Consider the following 16,623-nt stretch of genomic DNA (forward strand, 5'->3'; position numbering starts at 1 on the left):
AGGACGTAGGGCCGGGGCTTTACACAGAGCCAGGACCCCTCCTTGGGGACAGGACGTAGGGCCGGTGCTTTACATAGAGTCAGGACCCCTCCTTGGGGACAGGACGTAGGGCCGGGGCTTTACATAGAGTCAGGAACCTTCCTTGGGGACAGGACGTAGGGCCGGGGCTTTACACAGAGCCAGGACCCCACCTTGGGGACAGGACGTAGGGCCGGGGCTTTACATAGAGTCAGGACCCCTCCTTGGGGACAGGACGTAGGGCCGGGGCTTTACATAGAGTCAGGACCCCTCCTTGGGGACAGGACGTAGGACCGGGGCTTTACACAGAGTCAGGACACCTCCTTGGAGACAGGACGTAGGGCCGGGGCTTTACACAGAGCCACGACCCCTCCTTGGGGACAGGACGTAGGGACGGGGCTTTACATAGAGTCAGGACCCCTCCTTGGAGACAGGACGTAGGGCTGGGGCTTTACATAGAGTCAGGACCCCTCCTTGGGGACAGGACGTAGGGCCGGGGCTTTACATAGAGTCAGGACCCCTCCTTGGGGATAGGACGTAGGGCCGGGGCTTTACGTAGAGTCAGGACCCCTCCTTGGGGATAGGACGTAGGGCCGGGGCTTTACGTAGAGTCAGGACCCCTCCTCGGGGACAGGACGTAGGGCCGGGACTCATACACGGACACTAAACATCGGGACACAAAGAGACAGTTCCAAGCTCCTAGATAGATAGTTTCTTCTGTTGGCGGGGCAAGGCTCCAGTCTCACTCCAGCGGTTAAACTTGACAGTGATAACAGGGGTGGACGCAGGTGAGGTTGCAGGCAAGGCTTCAGGCGTGGGTTGCTGAAAGAAGGGGAAGGGAAGGGAACAGTCCAGCCTCAGGCCTGTCTTACCCAACAGAGGCAAGGAGAGGATACTGTCAAGACGAACCCCACAGAGGCGAGAACAGGATACTGACAAGATGAACCAGCAACCACACTTGAACCCAGGGCGACTTATATTCCAGCCCCAATTTGAGAATCAGGTGCCTGTGATTAAGCCCAACTGAAGCCAGAAGACCCGGAGTCCAGAGTCCACGGACCGGACCATGAACCGGAACGCAGACGTCACGGACCGGACCATGACAAGCTGAATGGTAGGAGGCAAAGACTGGGAATAAAGGGAGCCATCTCTGGTTGGCTGCCAGTTACTAGTGGTGTTCCTCAGGGCTCTGTGTTCGGACTGGTGATTTGTGTTATATTCCAATAGTTTGGAAGACGGAATTGCTGGCTTTGTTACAAGGTTTGCAGACGATATGAAGACATGAGGAGGGGCAGGTAGTTTTCGGTAGAGAGGGTACAGAAGGACTGAGATAGATTTAGAGAATGGGGAAAAAACAGCAGATGGAATACAGTGCTGGGAAGTGTATGTTCATGCATTTTGATAGAAGAAATGAAAGTGTTAACTTCTTCGAAATGGGCAGAAAATACAAACAACTGAGATGCAAAGGGACACGGGGAGTCCATGTTCAGGATTCCCTAACAGCTAATGAGTCTGTGGTGTAGAAGGCAAATGCAACGTTAGCATTCATTTCCAGAGATCTACAATATATAAGCAAGGATGTAATTTGGGAAGTTGGTAATCACTGGTGAGGCCTCACTTGGAGAACAGGTTTGGGCCGCTTATCTTGGAAAGGATGTGCTGAAGCTGGAGAATGTTCACAAAAACAGATTCCAGGATTGAATGGATTGTCATATGAGGAGTGTTTAATGGGCCTGAGCCTGTATCAGCAGAGGAATCAGGGCTGATCTCATTGAAACTTATCAAACTGTGGAAGGGCTTGATAGAGTGGATGTGGAAAGGATGCTTCCTGTGGTGGAAGAGTCTACGACCAGGGAACAGAGCATCAGAATAGAGGGGTGTCCTTTCAGAACGGAGATGACAGAGAACGGACAGAGAGTGGTGAATCTGCGAAATTCCGTGCCACAGGCAGCTGTGGAGGCCAATTCTTTATGTACATTTAGGGCAGAGGTGGATAAAATCTTGATTGATCCGGGCATGAAGGGATACGGGGACAAGACAGGTGATTGGAGCAGAGGGGAAATTTGGATCAGACACGATAAAATGACAGAACAGACTCGATGGGGTAAACAGCCTCATTCTGGTCTTATATCTTATAGTCTGAAGGTCTGTCCCCAGTGTGAACTCGTTGATGCAGCTTCAAGTCAGATGACTAAGTGAATCCCTTCCCACAATCTGAGAAAGTGAATGGTTTCTCCCCAGTATGAACTAACTGGTGTCTCTGTAGCTTGGATGACCGAGTGAATCCCTTCCCACATTCAGGGCAGGTGAACGGCCTCTCCCCAGTGTGGATTCACTGATGTGACAAAAGGGTGGATGAGTGAGCAAATGCCTTCCCACAATCTGAGCAGGTGAACGGCCTCTCCCCAGTGTGGATTCGCTGGTGTGACAAAAGGTTGGATGACTGCGTGAATCCCTTCCCACATTCAGAACAGGTGAATGGCCTCTCCCCAGTGTGAACCAGCTGGTGTCTCTGTAGGGTGGATGAGTGAGTGAATCCCTTCCCACACACAGAGCAGTTGAACGGCCTGTCCCCAATGTGAACTCGCAGATGTATTTTCAAGTCCGATAACCCAGCAAGCTCCTTCCCACAGTCTGAGCAGGTGAACGGCCTCTCCCCAGTGTGAACTCGCTGATGTATTTTCAAGCCAGATGATCGAGCGAACTCCTTTCCACAGTCTGAGCAAATGAACGGTTTCTCCCCAGTGTGAACTAACTGGTGCCTCAGTAGACGAAATGACAGAGTGAATCTTTTCCCACAGTCTGAGCAAATGAACGGTTTCTCCCCAGTGTGAAAGCACTGATGTGTGTTCAGTTCAGATGACCGAATGAATCGCTTCCCACAGTCCGAGCAGGTGAACGGCCTCTCCCCAGTGTGAACTCGCTGATGTATTTTCATGTCAGATGACAGAGTGAATCTCTTCCCACATTCAGAGCAGCTGAATGGTTTCTCCCCAGTGTGAAATCGTTGATGTACGCTCAGCTGAGCTGCACGAGCGAACTCCTTCCCACAGTCTGAGCAAGTGAACGGTTTCTCCCCAGTGTGAATTCGCTGATGTTCCTTCAGTTGAGATGAACGTGTGAATCCTTTCTCACATACGGAGCAGGCAAACGGTTTCTCCCCAGTGTGCACCAGCCAGTGTGTCTGTAGTTTGGATGACTGAGTGAATCCCTTCCCACATTCAGTGCAGGTGAATGGCCTCTCCCCAGTGTGAACCAGCAAGTGTCTCTGTAGTTTGGATGAGTGCGTGAAACCTTTCCCACATTCAGAGCAGGTGAACGGACTCACCCCAGTGTGAACTCGCTGATGTACCTTCAGGTCAGATGACCGAGTGAATGCCTTCCCACATTCTGCGCAGATGAATGGTTTCTCCCCAGTGTGAACCAGCTGGTGTCTCAGTAGGTGAGATGACCGAGTGAATCGCTTCCCACTGTCTGAGCAGGTGAACGGCCTCTCCCCAGTGTGAACTCGCCCGTGTACCTTCAGTTGAGATGACGAAGTGAACTCCTTCCCACAGTCTGAGCAGGTGAACGGCATCTTCTCAGTGTGAACTGGTGACGCTTGTTCAGTTGAGATGACTAAATGAATCTGTTTCGCCATTCAGAGGTGGGGAGAGGCCATGGCACCGTGTGAACTTGCTGGTGTCTCTGTAGTGTGGTTGATTGTGTCAGTGCCTTCCCACACTCTGAGAAACGTCTCCTCACTGGTGAATTTTCTGATATATCTTCAGCATCGATGACAGAATGAATTGCTTCCCACAGTCAGAACAGGTGGAGCATCTCACTATGGTGTGAACTTGCTGATGTATCTTCAGACTGGATGACTGAGTAGTTCCCCTCCCTCAAACAGAGCAGGTGGATGGTCTCTCCCCACAGTGAACTCACTGGCCTGTCTGTGGGTAGGCTGTGAGAGAATCCCTTACCACACTGAGAGAAGGAGAATGATATCTCCCCACGGTGAACTCACTGGTGTGTCTGTGGGTAGGCTGTGAGTGAATCCCTTCCCACACTGAGAGAAGGAGAATGATATCTCACTGCAATCAATCATCTGGCAATTCAGACAGTCAGACGTTTGAATCCCTTGTACAATCAATGCAGTTGAAGAACTGATCTCCAGTGAACAAATGCTGGTGTGTTCTCAGTACCCCGGTTCCTGTGGATAACACTGAGTTACAATAGAAAACTTCATTTCAGACACAGATACAATTCCAACTGGAATGAGGTACATCTTTATCTCCTAGGATCAACAACAATGCAAAATACATCAACGGGTGAAGGAGAATATTTCAGGTGGGATTTTAGTCTGTGGTGAAAACACAGCCGGTCCAGCCTGCTCAGACATTTAATTAGATCATGGCAGATCTGGCCATGGACTCATCTCCATCTAACTGCCGTTTCGCCATAACCCTTAATTCCCCTACTATGCAAAAATCTATAAAACGTTGTCTCAAATACATTTACTGAGGTCACCTCCACTGCTTCATTAGGCAGAGAAATCCACAGACTCACCACTCTCTGGGAAAAACAGTTCCTCCTCATCTCCATCCCACATCCCCCAATCTTGAGGCAATGTCCTCTCGTACCACCCTCACCTACCAGTGGAAGCAACTTTCCTGCCTCTGGCTTATGTACCCCTTTCATAATTTTACATGTTTCTGTAAGATCTCCTGTCAATGTGAGCTGTGGCATCACAATTTTACCCAGATCAACTCAAGCTGGAGCAACTCAACCTGAGATATACCCCGGGCTACTGTGGGAAGCGAGGTAGGAGATTGCTGAGCCTCTGGCGTTGACCTTTGTATTACCACTCAGGAAGGGAGATGTACCAGAGGATTGGAAGGCATTGTTCCCTTGTTAAGGGAATGGAGTAGAGGGAACCCAGAAATTATAGACCAGTGGGTGGAGAGTGCCCCAGTGGCCATCTCCCTCAGTAATCGTTACCTCGCTTTGGATGCGGTTGAGGGGGGATGACCTGACAGAGGACGACCATGACGATCGGGTCTCTGGCACTGAGACTGGTTCCGTGGTGTAGAAGGGAAAGAGGAAGTTGAGGAATGCGGTAGTCACAGGATTCAATAGTGAGGGGAACAGACAGGATGCTCTGCAAGCCTGACAGAGATACACGCGTGGTGTGTTGCCTCGCGGGTGCCAGGGTACGGGATCTCTCCGATCGGGTGCAGAGTATTCTGAAGGGAGAGGGTGACCAACCAGAAGTCTCGGTACACGTTGGTATAAATGACACAGGTAGACAAAAGGAGGAGGGCGTGAGGAGAGAATTCAGGAAGTTCGGTAGGAAGCTGAAAGGCAGGACCTCGAGGGTAGTAACCTCGGGATTGCTGCCTGTGCCACGTGCTAGCGAGAGCAAGAATAGCATGATCAGGGGTATTAACGTGTGGCTGAGAGACTGGTGTAAGGGGCAGGGCTTCAGATTCCTGGATCACTGGGGCCTCTTCTGGGCGAGGTACGACCTGTACAAAGAGGACGGGTTACACCTGAACCCGAAGGGGTCCAATATCCTAGCCAGCACATTTAATAGAGCTGTTAGGGAGGGTTTAAACTGATTTGGCGTGGGGATGGGAATCGGAGTGATGGGGCTGAGGAAAAGGGAAACAGAAATAAATCGAAGATCGCGTACAACAGAGATTGTAGAAAGAACAGTCAGGAGATGAGGCTTAATCAAAGCCAGTGGTATGAGGAACAGGGCAATAGAGATGTGGGGCAGCTAAAACAGAAAGCAACAAATCCTGGGCTGAGAGTGTTATTTGAATGTACAGAGCATGAGGATTAAAATGGACGATCTTGAAATTCAGCTGCAGATTGGCAAATTGGACAATCTCTGAAACTTGGATAAAAGGTGGCTGCCGTTGGGAGTTGAACGTCCAAGATTACACGGCGTATCATAATGATAGGTTACTGGGCAGAGAGGGTGGTGTGGCTCTATGGATAAAAATAATATTAAATCATTGGAAAGAGATGACATAGGATTGTAAGGTGTAACCGTCTAACCATATAACAATTACAGCACGGAAACAGGCCATCTCAGCCCTTCTAGTCCATGCGGACGCTTACACTCACCTAGTCCCACCGTCCCACACTCAGCCCATAACCCTCCATTCCTTTCCTGTCCATGTACCTATCCAATTTTACTTTAAATGACAATACCAAACCTGCCTCTACCACTTCTACTGGATGCTACTTTCACACAGCTACCACTCTGAGTAATGACATTCCCCCTCGTGTTACCCTTAAACTTTTGCCCCCTAACTCTCAACTCAGGTCCTCTTGTTTGAATCTCCCCTACTCTCAATGGAAAAAGTCTATCCACGTCAACTCGATCTATCCCCCTCATTATTCTAAATACCTCTATCAAGTTCCCCCTCAACCTTCTACGCTCCAAAGAATAAAGACCTAACTTGTTCAGCATTTCCCTGTAACTTACGTGCTGAAACCCAGGTAACATTCTGATAAATCTTCTCTGTACTCTCTATATTTTGTTGATATCTTTCCTAAAATTCGGTGACCAGAACTGTACACAATACTCCAAATTCGACCTCACCAATGCCTTGTACAGTTTTAACATTACATCCCAATTCCTGTACTCAATGCTCTGATTTATAAAGGCCAGCAGACCAAAAACTTTCCTCACCATCTTATCCACATGATAGGGTCATGAGTCTCTATGGGTTGAGTTAAATGGCAAGGGTAAAAGGACCCTAATGGCAGTTGTCTAAACAGCAGTCGGGATGTGGATTACAGGAGATAGAAAAGGCCTGTCAGAAAGGCAATGTCATGATAATCATTGGCGATTTTAACATGAAAGTGAATTAGGAGGACCTCAAGAGAAAGAATTTGTAGAATGTCTGAGGGATGGTTTTTAAGAACAGCTGGTTGTTGAGCCCACTAGGGGATAGGCTGTGCTGGACTGGGTCATGTGCAATGATCTGGAGGTGATAAGACAGCTTAAGGTTAAGGAACCATTAGGGAACAGTTGTCACAATATGATCAAATTCACGTTGAAATTTGAGAGGGAAAAAATAAAATCCAATTTGTCAGTATTTCAGTGGAATAAAGGAAATTACAATGGACGAGAGGGGAACTGGCTGCAGTTGACTGAAAAGGGACATTTGCAGGAAGGACAGCACAGTAGAAATGGGTGGAGTCTCTGCGAAAAAGGAGGGAAATGCAAGGCAGATATATTCCAAATAAGAAGAAACTTTCAAAGGGAAGAAGGACACTACTGTGGCTGACAGGTGAAGTCAGAGCCAAAGTAAAAGCAAAAGAGGACATACAAGGAAGCTTGAGCTAATGGGAAGATAGAAGATAGGGAAGCTTTTAAAAACTTGCAGAAGAAAACAGAAGGTCATTCGGAAGGAAAAGATGAATTATGAGAAGAAGCTGGTGACTAATATCAAAGAAGATATGGAAAGCATTTTTTAAGTATATAAAGGGTAAAAGAAAGTCGAGGGTAGATATAGGACCAATATAAAATATCGCTGGAGTTACTGTAATGAGAGTTGCTGAGAAGTAAGAGGAACTGAATGCGTACCAAACATTCAAGAGTATCAGGGAAGTGAAGTTTGTGCAGTGAAAATTACGACTCAGAAGGTGCTCTGGAAGTTTAATGGTCTGAGGGTGGATAAATTTCCAGGACCTGATGGAATGCACCCTCGGGTTCTGATGAAAATAGCTGGAGAGATTGCGGAGGCATTAACAATGATCTTTCAAGAATTGATAAATTTTTGCATTATACCAGATGACAGGAAAATCCCAAATGTTACTCCGCTATTTAAGAAGGGTCAGAGGCAACAGAAAGGGAACTATAGACCCGTTAGCATGACATCAATGGCTGGCAGTTGATGGAATCGATTGTTAGAGATAAGATTATGGAGTACCTGGAGGCGTATGACAAGATAGGCTGAAGCCAGCATGGTTTCCTGAAAGGAAAATCCTGCCTGACAAACCTACTGCAATTCTTTGAGGAAATTACTAGCAGGGTAGACAAAGGAGATGCAGTAGACGTGGTGTACTTGGATGTTCAGAAGGCCTTTGACAATGTGCTGCACATGAGGCTGCTCAGCAAGATAAAAGCCCATGGTATGACAGGGAAGTTATTAAAGTGGGTGGAGCATTGGCTGGTCGGCAGAAAACAGAGAGTGGAATAAAGGATCCTATTCTGGCTGGCTTCCTGTTACCAGTGGAGTTCCACAGGGGTCAGAGTTGGGACCACTGCTTTTTACGATACATGTCAATGATTTTGACTATGATATTAAAGGATTTATGGCTAAATTTGCCAATGATAAAAAGACAGGTGGAGGAGCGGGTAGTGTTGAGGAAACAGAGAGCCTGCAAAGAGACTTAGATAGTTTAGGGGAATAGCAAAGAAGTGGTAAATGAAATACAATGTTGGAAAGTGTGTGGTGATGCAATTTGGTGGAAGAAATAAATGGGCAGACTATGATTTCGATGGGGAGAGAATTCAAAATGCAGTGATGCAAAGAGACTTGGGAGTCCTTGTGCTAGATACACTAAAGGTGAACCTCCAGGTTGAGCCGGTTGTGAATAAGGCAAAATTCTAGAGGTATAGAATATAAGAGCAGTTATGTGATGTTGTGGCTTTATAAGGCACTCGGGAGACCACACTTGGAGTATTGTGTACAGGATTGGGCTCCTCATTTTGGAAAGGATATATTGACATTGGTGATGGCTCAGAGAAGATTCACGAGAATGATTCCAGGTATGAAATGGTTACTGCGATGAAATCTTAAGTTTTATTCATTATGGACTGTGCCTTTAAGAATCATGCCTGTAAAAGAGAGAGAGAGAGAGAGACGTACAGCGCAAGTAGAGGGAGAGGGAGGAGAGAGGGGGAGGGAGGGAGGGGGAGAGAGAGAGGGAGCGGGAGAGGGGGAGAGAGAGAGGGAGAGGGAGAGGGGGGAGGGAGAGAGAGAGAGAGAACAAGAACGCTACATGATGGACAGCTGCTGTTCAGCACACCGGCATTTAAACAAGCGTCACTGTCTCTTTCGTGGGACACGCAGATGCACAAAGGCTGGTGGCGGAATTGCCACTGAATATTTAAGTGCCCACAAGGGTGGGGCTGAGGATCGATTGAGAGGAATCGACCCATGACTATTAGTGCGTTTGAGGGCAACCCTGTGGAATCTACCGGTGTGTCTCACCCTTGCCTGGGTTGGTAGATTATCACTTGAAGATGGCGCTCTTAAGCTGGTCATGTTTGGCTAACTTGGAAGATTTGGAGGACATCGAGGAGGATTGACAACATCTGTTTACTTGGATTACACATCTCTCTCTCTCACTTCAATCCCGTGGACCGAATTGAATTTCCTTACCACACCATCGTAAGACTGTATCATTTACCACCTAAGCTTGAAGAAGTTCGGGGATTTATACATTTACACCTGTATATGCATAACAGCATTAACTCTTGATTTACCTGGTTTAAGTTACTAAATGATGTGGTTACTAATAAAACACTGTTAAGTTAACAGCAAAACCAGACTCCAGGCGTTCCATTGCTGCTGAGACTTTTGTGTTCGTAACAGTTACCACATGAGGAACGTCCGGCAGCTCTTGAGCTGTATTCCCTGGAGTTCAGGAGAATGAGGGAGTTCTCACAGAAACACTCTGAACATGAAAAGGCCTGAACAGATTAGATATGGAAAAGTTATTTCCCATGGTAGGGGGGTCTAGGACAAGAGGGCACGAATTCAGGATTGAAGGACGACCTTTCGGAACTGAGATGCGGAGAAATTACTTTAGTCTGAGGGTTGTAAATCTGTGGAATTTGTTGCCACGAGCGGCTGTGGAGGCCAAGTCATTGGGTGTATTTAAGGCAGAGATAGATAGTTTCTTGATTAGCCAGGGCATCGAAGGGTATTGGGTGAAAGCAGGGGAATGCGGATGACTGGAAGAATTGGATCAGCCCATGATTGAATGGTGGTAAAGTCTCAATGGGCCAAATGGCCTACTTCTGCTCCTGTATGTTATGGAGTCTTGCTTCAGTGGTGGGCAAGTGGTTGGAGAAGATCCTGGGAGGCAGGACTTGAGACAATTGGAGAGACATAATCTGATCAGGGATAGTCAGCATGGCTTTGTTAAGGGCAGGTCATGCCTTACGAACCAGATTGAATTCTTTGAAGATGCAACAAAGCACAGTGATGAAGGTAGAGCATTGGATGTAGTGGGCATGGCTTTCAGTAAGACTTTTGATAAGGTTCCTCAAGCAAAGCTCATTGAGAAATTAATGAGGCAAGGATCCAAGGTGACCTTGCTTTGTGGATCCAGAATTGGCTTGCCTACAGAAGACAAAGGGTGGATGTAGATGCTGTATGAAGGACGGTGACCAGTGCTGTTCAGCAGGGATCGTTTCTGGGACCCCTCCTCTTTGTAATTTTTACAAATGACCTTGATGAGGAAGTAGTGTTTAAGATGATGAGAGGCATGATCATGTGGATAGTCAGAGGCTTTTTCCCAGGTCGGAAATGGTTGCCACAAGAGGACACAGGTTTTATGTGCTGGGGCGAAGGTACAGAGGAGATGTCAGGGGTAAGTCTTTTACTCAGAGAGTGGTGACTGCGCAGAATGGGTTGCTGGCAACGGTGGTGGAGGCAGATATGATAGTGTCTTTGAAGAGACTTTTGGATAGGTACATGGAGCTTATGAAAATAGAGGGCTAAGTGGACCGAAGGGCCTGTATCGTGCTGTAGGTTTCCTATGTTTCTAAAAGGGTGGGTTTGTAAGTTTGTCGATGACACAAATGTTGGGGTTGTTGTGGATAGTCTGGAGGTTACAGCCGGACATCAATAGGATGCAGAACTGGGCTGAGAAGTGACATATGGGGTTCAACCCAGTGGTTCCTTTCAGTAGGTCACATTTCAAGACAGAATACAATATTAATGTTAGGACTCTTGGCAGAATGGAGGATCAGCGAGATCTTGGGGTCGGTGTCAATCGTGCACACAAAGCTGTTGGGCAGGTTGACAGTGTTGTTAAGAAGGCCTTCATCAACAATGGGACCTAGTTCAAATGCCCTGAGTTAACTTTACAGATATAAGGCCTTAGTTAGACCTCACTTTTGGTACTGTGTTCAGTTCTGGTCCTACAATACAGGAAGGACGTGGATACTGCAGACAGAGGGCAGAGCAGATTTACAGATATAAGGCCTTGGTGAGACCTCACTTTTGGTACTGTGTTCAGTTCTGGTCCCCTCAATACAGGAAGGACGTGGATACTATAGAGAGAGTGCAGAGGAGATTTACAGATATAAGGCCTTAGTTAGACCTCACTTTTGGTACTGTGTTCAGTTCTGGTCCCTCAATACAGGAAGGACGTGGATACTATAGACAGAGTGCAGAGGAGATTTACAGATATAAGGCCTTAGTTAGACCTCACTTTTGGTACTGTGTTCAGTTCTGGTCCCTCAATACAGGAAGGACATGGATACTATCGACAGAGGGCAGAGGAGATTCACAGATATAAGGCCTTAGTTAGACCTCACTTTTGGTACTGTGTTCAGTTCTGGTCCCTCAATACAGGAAGGACGTGGATACTATAGACAGAGGGCAGAGGAGATTTACAGATATAAGGCCTTAGTTAGACCTCACTTTTGGTACTGTGTTCAGTTCTGGTCCCTCAATACAGGAAGGACGTGGATAGTATAGACAGAGGGCAGAGGAGGTTTACGAGGATGTTGTATGGATTGGAGAGCATGCCTCATGTGAATAGGTTGAGTGAACGTCGGAGCGATGGAAGATGAGAGGTGACCTGATAGAGGCGAATAAGATGATGAGGGGCATTGATCGTGTGGATAGCAAGAGGCTTTTTCCCAAGATTGAAATGGCTAACATGGGGGGGGGGGAGGGAGGGGGGGCATAGTTTTATGGTGCTTGGAAGTAGGTACAAGGGTGATGTCAGAGGTATGTTTTTCACACAAAGGGTGGGTACAATAGGACCTTTTAAGAGACTTTTAGATAGGCACATGGAGCTTAGAAAAATAGAGGGCTATGTGGTAGGGAAATTGTAATTACACTGTGGATTTCCGTCTCTATATGAACTCCTCATCTTCTAACAAGGCACGGATCAGTCATCCTGGCTGACCATCAAATTCTCTGACTGTATTCCTGTCTGGATGAGGATGTTTCTGCATTCAATCAACCTGTGACTTGGCTCAATTTGTCTCTGTCCTTTGGGATTATTTCAAGTTCTGGCCATGCTCCACAACACTACAAAGAGCAATTGCCACAACATGTAGAATCCCAGAGATTTTCTATTTACTCGGATCCCCACACCAGCTGATTCACAGTGATGAATCCATTAATGTCAATGCCAGCAATCTTGAATGGGAGGACAGCAGTTATTTTGTGATGTGAAAGCCACAAGTCACTTGTCCTGGAGGACAAAGGAGTTATTTACCCAGCGGGAACTAAATCTGACGGAAGGATTTTTTTTTGCCATACAGCACTAATTGACAATTTAATTGATTGGAAGGTAGACTTTTCATCCAAGATTAACTAGGAAATACATTTTTGTTCCGAATTACTAATCCTTGCATGTATACAGCTGGACCTCGGCAGTGTTTGAGAGAGACATTCGCTCACATTTCCTCTGACTGTACCAGGACAACGCTGGCAGAGTCACGCATGGCTGCCTCTTTACCCAAAAGGCCGCACGAGCGAGAAATCTGTCTGTCAGCCACCGAACGATCTAGCGATGCGCATGCGCCGCAGAGATGGCGGCGGTTCCAGCGCTCCCCGGGGCCCGGGTACGGATCGTGGGGCTGAGGAAGAGGGAACCGACCGGGGCTGTCCTGGGACGCAGGACCAGTGCGGCAGGAGCTCACAGTAATAACCCTTCAATCGCGTTTCAGACACCGGAGATTAAATCCCTCCCGGAGACCCTCCTACCTGCAGCCGGTCCTTGTGAGCCGCTCGTCTACTGAGCGCATGCGCGATAGTTCGGACCGCCTCAGACCTCTGCACATGCGCATTTGAGCAAACAAGAGAAATCTGCAGATGCGGAAATCCAAAGCGAGACCCGGGAAATGCTGGAGGAAAATCCGAGGGGCCGGCAGCAACTATGGAGAGGAGAGAACAGTCGGCGTTTCAAACCGAGACCCTTCTTCAGGACTGGGAGGGAAGGGAGGGAGTACGAATCCGGGTGAAGGTGAGGTGATAGGGTAAACAGGGAGACGGGGAGGAGTTAAGAACTGAGAGGTTGCTTGGTGAGAGTGATAAAGGGGTGGAGAATTATTATTATTAAATACTATTAATCCCGAGTGGGGAATTCTTTCTTTACAGCAGCGACATTTAAAAACATACTTAGCACTGTGCAGACTTTACTAAAAATAAAGATTAACAATCTACACAATAATTATATATTAAATAATAACGCAGAGACTTTTGAACTACGATGTGTGTTCTCCTGTTGAAGCGAATGAACGGTTGTATTCTGATTGCATTTGGTAGGAAAGAGTTTCTGTAACAATCCTTGTGACAGCCGAGCTGAGTGAGTCCGTTCGAAATGGGAGGGGGGGCTCCGCTGCCTACTCAGTCGGTCACGGAGAGGATGTGACAGACTGACAATAACGGATCACAGTTTGTTGAGCGACCTCCTCTCCATCACTGATTGAAAAGACTCCGGGTTGTTGCCAAGGATGGATCCAGCCTTTCTGATGAGTTTATTTTGCATCACCAGCACCGACGCTGCCCCCCCCCCCAACATGAAGCAGCAAAGAAGACTGCAGTCTCTACAACAGACTGGAAAAAGACCTGCAACATCCCGCCTCACACATTCACGGATCTCGGCTTCCTTAGAAAATAGACTCCGCGCATCCCCTTCCTGTGAACAGCCTTGGTGTTGGTTTATCAGTCACGTCTACTGCCGAGGTGAACCCCGAGTATTTGTACTCCTCCACCACCGCGACGTCTTCTCCCAGAAGGTATACAGGACTCGTCACTGTCCTCTTCCTCCTAAAATCAGTCAACATCTCCCCGGTTTCGGCCACATTCAGGAGCAGGTGATTCCTCCCTGACCATTCCAAAAACCTGCCCACCAGTCCTCTGGTTTTCGTTACAGTTGCACCAACAAGAATAGAGTAGAAATATAGCAAAATAAAACCAGAAGTAATGAAATAATACTAAGTAGATTATGCCAAGTGGAAATAAGTCCAGGACCAGCCTATTGGATCAGGGTGTCTGACACTCCGAGGGAGGAGTTGTAAAGTTTGATGGCTACAGGCAGGAATGACTTCTTATGCATCTCGGTGAAATGAGTCTCTGGCTGAATGTGCTCCTGTGCCTAACCAGTACATTATGGAGTGGATGGGAGTCATTGTCCAAGATGGCATGCAACTTGGACAGCATCCTCTTTTCGGACACCACCGTCAGAGAGTCCAGTTCCACCCCCACAACATCACTGGCCTTACGAATGAGTTTGTTGATTCTGTTGGTGTCTGCTGCCCTCAGCCTGCTGCCCCAGCACACAACAGCAAACATGATAGCACTGGCCACTACAGACTCGTAGAACATCCTCAGCATCGTCCGGCAGATGTTAAAGGACCTCAGTCTCCTCAGGAAATAGAGACGGCTCTGACCCTTCTTGTAGACAGCCTCAGTGTTCTTTGACCAGTCCAGTTTATTGTCAATTCGTATCCCCAGGTACTTGTAATCCTCCACCATGTCCACACTGACCCTTTTGATGGAAACAAGGGTCACCGGTGCCTTGGCCCTCCTCAGGTCCACCACCAGTTCCTTAGTCTTTTTCATGTTAAGCTGCAGATGATTCTGCTTGCACCATGTGACAAAGTTTCCCACCGTAGCTTTGTACTCAGCCTGATCTCCCTTGCTGATGCATCAAACTATAGCAGAGTCATCAGAAAACTTCTGAAGATGACAAGACACTGTGCAGTAGTTGAAGTCCGAGGTGTAGATGGTGATGAGAAAGGGAGACAGGACAGTCCCCTGTGGAGCCCCAGCACTGCTGACCACTCTGTCTAACACACAGTGTTGCAAGCGCACGTACTGTGGTCTGCCAGTCAGGTAATCAATAATCCATGACACCAGTAAAGCATCCACCTGCATCACTGTCAGCTTCTCACCCAGCAGAGGAGGGCGGATGGTGTTGAACGCACTGGAGAAGTCAAAAACATGTCCCTCACAGTGCTCGCCGGCTTGTCCAGGTGGGCGCAGACACGGTTCAGCAGGTAGACGATGGCATCCTCAACTCCTAGTCGGGGCTGTTAGGCGTACTGGAGGGTGTCTAAGTGTGGCCTAACCATAGGCCGGAGCTGCTCTAGAACAAGTGTCTCCAGGGTCTTCATGATATGGGAGGTCAATGCCAATCTCAATGTAGTCATTGGAGCCACTGGGGGGCGGCGTCTTCGGTACAGGGACGAGGCAGGACGGGTTCCACAGCACAGGAACCCTCTGGAGACTCAGGCTGAGGTTGAAGACACGGTGAAGTACCCCACATAGCTGGGGGGGCACAGGCTTTGAGCACCCTGGGGCTGACACCATCCGGGCTTGCAGCCTTGCTTGTGGGTAGAGACGTTTCAGCTGTCTTCTCACCTGCTCAGCTGTGAAACCCACCGTGGTGGTTTCAGGTGGGGGAGGGGTGTAGTCACGAGAGCAGGGTGGGGGGTTGTGAGAAGGGGTAGGAGGGGAGAGTGGAGTATGTGTTGGTTGGGGGCCGACAACATATGAATCATGTGGGGGATGGGCATGGGCCGCAGTGTCAAATCTGTTGAAGAACAGGTTAAGTTCGTTGGTCCTGTCCACACTGCCTTCAGCTCCTCTGTTGCTAGTTTGCCGGAACCCAGTGATGGTCCTCATCCCACTCCAGACCTCTTTCATGTTGTTCTGCTGGAGTTTCCACTCAAGCTTCCTCCTATAACTGTCTTTAGCCTCCCTGATCATGGCTTTCAGGTCCCTCTGTATTGTCCTCAACTCCTCCCTATTTCCATCTCCAAACGCCTTCTTTTTAGCGTTCAGGGTGTCCTTAATGTCCTTTGTTACCCATGGCTTGTTATTTGAATAACGAAGGACAGGTCTCGCCAGAACATTGCAGTCCACACAGAAGCTGATGCAACCAGTCTTCTCCATGTGGTTCACAGAGGGCCTGCCAGTCTGTCGCCTCAAAACAATCCTATAACCGTATGTAACCATACAACAAATACAGCACGGAAACAGGCCATCTCGGCCCTTCTAGTCCGTGCCAATGCTTACACTCACCTAGTCCCAGTGGTCTGCACTCTGCCAATAACCCTCCATTCCTTTCCTGTCCATACACCTATCCAATTTTACTTTAAATGACAATACCGAACCTGCCTTTACCACTTCTACTGGAAGCTCATTCCACACAGCTACCACTCTCTGAGTAAAGAAATTCCCCCTCGTTTTACCCTTAAACTTTTGCCCCTTAGCTCTTAAATCGTGTCCTCTTGTTTGAATCTCCCCAACTCTCAATGGAAAAAAGCATATCCACGTTAGCTCGATCTATCCCTCTCTTTATTTTAAATACTTCTATCAAATCCCCGCACAACCTTCTACA

General features: G+C 47.9%; 1 pseudogene; it reads right to left on the minus strand.

Moving 5' to 3' along the window:
- Positions 1–1,088: 1,088 nt before the first annotated feature.
- On the minus strand, positions 1,089–13,000 carry LOC140721927 (uncharacterized; annotated as a pseudogene).
- Positions 13,001–16,623: the final 3,623 nt, after the last annotated feature.

This window comes from Hemitrygon akajei, unplaced genomic scaffold, assembly GCF_048418815.1.
Source record: "Hemitrygon akajei unplaced genomic scaffold, sHemAka1.3 Scf000064, whole genome shotgun sequence".
In the NCBI taxonomy this organism is placed as follows: Eukaryota; Metazoa; Chordata; class Chondrichthyes; order Myliobatiformes; family Dasyatidae; genus Hemitrygon; species Hemitrygon akajei.